The sequence below is a fragment of the Solanum pennellii genome, chromosome 8 (genome assembly GCF_001406875.1).
Source record: "Solanum pennellii chromosome 8, SPENNV200".
Classification (NCBI taxonomy): Eukaryota; Viridiplantae; Streptophyta; class Magnoliopsida; order Solanales; family Solanaceae; genus Solanum; species Solanum pennellii.
This window is the reverse complement of record NC_028644.1, coordinates 30535243-30540555: the sequence shown is the minus strand read 5'-3', so window position 1 is coordinate 30540555 and position 5313 is coordinate 30535243. Positions and strand designations below refer to the sequence as shown.

Here is a 5313-nt window from a genome sequence, read left to right as displayed (position 1 = left end):
ATGGCGGGCTAGCTCATGAAGATCCGCATAAACATATGACAAATTTTACAGATGTGTGCAACCATTTTTCATTCAAGAATGTGCCACAAGATTTAATCTTGCCCAGATTATTTCCTCTGACGGAGGAGGCTAGCATGTGGTTGGCCAAGCTACCAAAGTATTCTATCACGTTGTGGGTGAGCTTATCACGACACTTAATGTAAGGTTCTGCCCTCGATCGATGGTGATGAAACTCAGGGATAACATTCAAGGTTTTAAGCGACTGGAAGGTGAATCCATCCATGAAATGTGGTTGAGGTTCAAGAAACTCCTACTTTAATGCCCAAATCACGGGCTACCAAATGATTTGCTACTCCAATATTTATTTGGTTAATAAAAGAGTGGTTGATCAATTGATTCAAGGGGGAATAACGTTGCAATCATTTGAGGTGGCTTCATTTCTTCTTGATGACATGATGAAAATAAATCATGCTTGATACACTCAAGAAGATCAAGTGTCTCCTTTTTGTTTTAGAATGAACAAAGAAAATGTTGGCCCAAATGGAACTACTACAAGAGCATATGTTAGAGAATCTGAGAAATCCAAATGGAGTGTTTAGAGTTGAGGTGGGTTTTTCTTCTGGTTATTCAAAACCTTGGGAGAATCAAGGTTGGATTTCTAAGAAATATGAGGAGGGTTTTCACCCACACTATTTATAGCGAGGTGGAAATCAAGGTTGGAACTATCACAAGAAGGAAGAACAAAGAATATACTATCAAGAATGGGCTGAGAAAAGTGATTATTGAAAAAATGAGGATGACCATGAAAAGAACCACACTCCATCAAGCGAGAGCCCAAAGTCGAAAGGGAGTGCAAGTAGTCCCCGGGTAAATGATTTGTTGTCACAAATCCTTGTAAAAGTTGAAGGTAATGATTTTTTCAAAGGGATGAAATTGGATTATTTGTCATTGAACAATAAAGTGGACTCTCACGCAGATGCAATCAAGCTACTTGAAGGTCAGTTGAGTTTACTTTCAACATAATTGGAACAAAAAATGACTAGGGAACAAAAAATGAAGGTAATGATTTAGTGGAAAGGTAGCAATAAAAAATGTACCGAGCAATGAAGAAGCTCAAATACATGAACAAGAAAAAGGTATGAAGGGAGAAAAAGTACCCATCCATCAACGCATTGCCAAAGGGCCACAAAAAATATGTGGAGAAACACAATCCAATCCCAAAGTGTGTGCAACCTTTACAAAAATTATCTCCTCCATTTCCTGAGAAGTTAAATTTTTTTTATCGGTGTACAAGACTTTATCGATTAATATCACTCTACTGGAAGCATTGTTTGAGATTCTGGGTTATGCCATGTTTATGAAGGAGTTAGTCACAAAAAAGGGCTTGCATTTTGAAATAATTGAAGTGTCTCATAGCTGCAAGCAATTATGACTAAGGGATGATAAAAAATAAAGAAGATCCCCAAGCATGCACCATCTCTTGCACCATTGACATGCTCCAATTTGCTAAAGCCCTATGCGATTTGGGGGCAAACATCAATTTAATGGCACATCCAATCTACAAAAAACTTGGGTTGGGTGAACCGGAAGCCAAAGCATTGATACTCTTGATGGAAGACCAATCGATTAAACAACTAGTGGGGATACTATATGAAATCATGGTGAAGAATGAACAATTCATTTCTTGGCTGATTTTGTCATTCTCGTTTGTGAAACAGATGTTGAAATTTCTATTATTTTGGGAAGACCATTCTTGTCAACCAGGAGAGCATTCGTGGACTTTGAAAGCGGAGAACTAAAGTTTTGGGTGAACGAGGATAATGTAACCTTTATTGTTTGTAAGTAAATAAAACACCCACGCTATATTCATGTGGTTTCTACTATTGATGAGATGGTGGTTAGTGTGAGCCTTTTGATGTGTATGTGTGAACCACTTGAAGCCGTGCTTGCTTACTATGATGAATATGAAATTCAAGGTTACAAAGAGGTAGTAGCTGCTCTTTCAGGTTTGGGTATATTCAAAGACCCCATTCAATCTAGACATTGATTTGAAAAATTGAGAAATTCCTTATGCAAAGCCATCAATGGAAGAGCCACCGAAACTTGAGTTGAAAGTGCTCCCACCCCATCTCTGATATGCTTTCTTGGGAGAGATTTTCTTGAATGGCAAGTCGAATTGTTCCTAGAGGTGTTGATAATAAAAGATATAGGGTGGACTAATGTGATATAGTGGGTATTTTCCCCAACATTTGTACCCACATGATTCAACTTGATAGAGAATGTACACTAAGTGTTGAACATTAGCGGAGAATGAACCCACCGACGCAAGAGGTAGTAAAAAACGGAGATAATCAAGTTGTTGGATGAAGGTGTGATCTACCCTATTTTGAATAGCAAATGGGTAAATCCGGTATAATGTGTACCAAAAAAAGAGGCATCATGGTAGTCCCAAATGATAAAGAAGAACTTGTGTCTATGAGATCGGTAACTGGATGGCGAGAATGTATGGATTATCGGAAGGTAAACTCGTGGACCAAAAAATATCAATTTCCCATCCCTTTCATGGATCAAATGCTTGATCAACTTTAAGAAAAAAGGATAAAATTGCTTTTTGGATGGTACTCCAGTTATAATCAAATTTCCATCACTCTAGAAGACCAAGAAAAAACTACCTTCACCTTCCCATATGGAACCTTTGCATTGAAACGGATGTTTTCCGGATTGTGTGATGCTTTGGAAACATTTCAACCTTGCATGCTTTCCATTTTCCATTACATGGTGGAGGATTCAAATGAAGTCTTCATAAATGACTTCTTGGTTGTAGGTGATACTTTTGAAGCGTGTTAGCACAGTTGGGACAGGTTCTCCAAAGATGTGTGGAGTTTGGTCCTTAATTTGGAAATGTCACTTCGTGGTTAGAGAAGGTATAGTTGTTGGTCACAAATTGTCACAAAAGGGTTGGAGGTTGACAAAGTAAAGATGAAAGTAATAAAGAAACTACCATACCTATTTCGTTGAAGGGTTTTTGTAGCTTCTTGGGGCATCCTGACTTTTAGCCGAGGCTCCTTAACGACTTCTCAAAATTCTTGGGGCATCCTCTTTGCAAACTCTTGGAGAAGGAGGTGAAGTTTAACTTTGATGATGCGTACATGATGGCCTTCATGTGCTTTAAAGAAAAATTGATCTCCACTCCGGTTATCATTAGTCCAAATTTATCTCAACCCTTCGAAGTGTTGTGTAATGCAACTGGCACGACATTAGGCATTGTTGTGGGGAAGAACACAACAAATTATTTCACCCCATTTACTACGCAAGATAAACTCTAAAAAGTGCTCAAGTTAACTATGTCGTGATGGAACAAGAATTTCTTACGATAGTATACGAATTTGAGAAATTTTGGGCCTACTTGCTAGGAACTAGAGTGGTTGTTCATACTGACCATGATGCTTTATGTTATTTGATGGAAAAGAAGGATGCCAAGACAAAATTGATAAGTTGGATGCTATTGTTACAAGAATTTGACTTTGAAGTCAAAGATAGAAAAGATTGTGAAAATCAAGTAGCTGACCACTTATCGAGATTGGAAGGCAAGGAAAATGATGAGCTGGAAGTAGACATAAATGATGCCTTTCCCAATGAACATGTATTCATGGTAGCTCTAAAATGAACTCCACGGTATGCTGATTTTGCTAACTGTATAATGTGTGGGTTTATACCGGAAGAACTAAACTTGTATCAACAAAAGAGTTTCTTGTTTGATTTCATAAAATACTTTTGGTATGAAACATACTTGTTAACACAGTTCCCATACCATATCAATAGGAGATGTGTCCCGGAAGAGAAGAATTCAATGAAATCCTCCGTGTTTGTCACTCTTTACCGGTTGGGGGTCATCACAGAGGAGTGCGCACCACTACTAAGATCCTCCAAAGTGGATACTATTGGCCATTCCTTTACAAGGATTCTCACAAATTTGCGAAGAAATGTACAGAATGCCAAAGGTAACGTGGAGCATCTAGAAGACATGAGCTTCCCCTCAAGCAAATTTTTGAGTTTAAACTATTTGATGTGTGGGGAATCAATTTTATGGGTCCATTTTATGAGTTCACTTGGAAACAAGTACATCTTGCTGGCGGTAGACGATGTTTCTAACTGGGTAGACACTGTAGCATTGTCAAAGAACGAAGGAAGAAGTGTTGTTCAATTTTTTGTAGGTTTGACACTTCGTGGGCTACCATTAGTGATGGTGGTTTCCATTTTAACAATAGACGTTTTCCATCAACCTTGAGAAAATATGGCATGAAGTATAAAGTAGCAACACCATCTCATCCTCATACAAGTGGCCAAGTGGAAGTTTCAAATAAGGAGAATAAGAGTATCTTTGCAAAGATCGTAAATTTAAATTGGACTGATTGGTCTCAAAATCTAGATGATTCATAAGGGCATATCACACTGCCTACAAGACACCAATTTCTATGTCTCCCTATCAACTAGTATTTGGGAAATTTTGCAATTATCCAATTGAATTAGAAGACAAATCATTCTGGGCATTAAAGGCTCTAAATCTAGACTAGTCAAGAAAGTCAAAAGGAAGAGTAGATCATCTCAATGAGTTGAGTGAATTCAGGGTTAGAGCCTACGAAGTTCTGCCATGTACAAAGAAAAGATGCAGAGATGGCATGATTCCAAAATCCTTCGGAGGGAATTCAGAGTTGGAGATCGGGTGGTGCTATATAATTATCAATTAAAACTCTTTTAGGTAAAGCTCAAATCCCAATGGTCATGCCCATTTAAAGTGGCAGGACAGTTGATCACTCAGCGCTTCGCCAAACTGATTGAGAAACCCGACATTCCCCGCCCTTTCGACTCAGCTCTAATATCCGGAACCAATGAATCATTCGGCGAGATTGCATGTCCAAAAGGTGCAACACCGACTTATTTAGTGAAATTTTCAATTATGCCTTTTTGCTCCTTTTTGATCATGTGACATACTGAAAATAATGGCGATATACAGACCATTGGGAAATTTGCCAAGCAGTTTGGAGACTCCTACAATTCGCCGCCAAATGGGCACCCAATGAAGATTCATTGTCACCTTGTTCTGCCCACTATCATACTAGTAGTTTATCTGTACTTTTAATTTTTGTCTTGTTTTCTCTCTACTCACATTGGGGACAATGTTGAATGCTTTTGGTGGGAGGGTGTGTTTGTTTAGTGAGTCATTTGAGTGTCAATTATGATCAATAATGATGACTTGAATTGTGATGTTAACCAAACATAAATAAATGTGCAGCTACAATGATGCCCAAAGAA

At 38.3% G+C, this 5313-nt stretch overlaps 1 non-coding gene across 1 annotated transcript; it reads right to left on the bottom strand.

The window, feature by feature from the left end:
* Positions 1-229: 229 nt before the first annotated feature.
* On the bottom strand, positions 230-336 carry LOC114078503. The gene has a single exon (XR_003580183.1). It is a non-coding gene; the product is annotated as a small nucleolar RNA R71 (small nucleolar RNA).
* Positions 337-5313: the final 4977 nt, after the last annotated feature.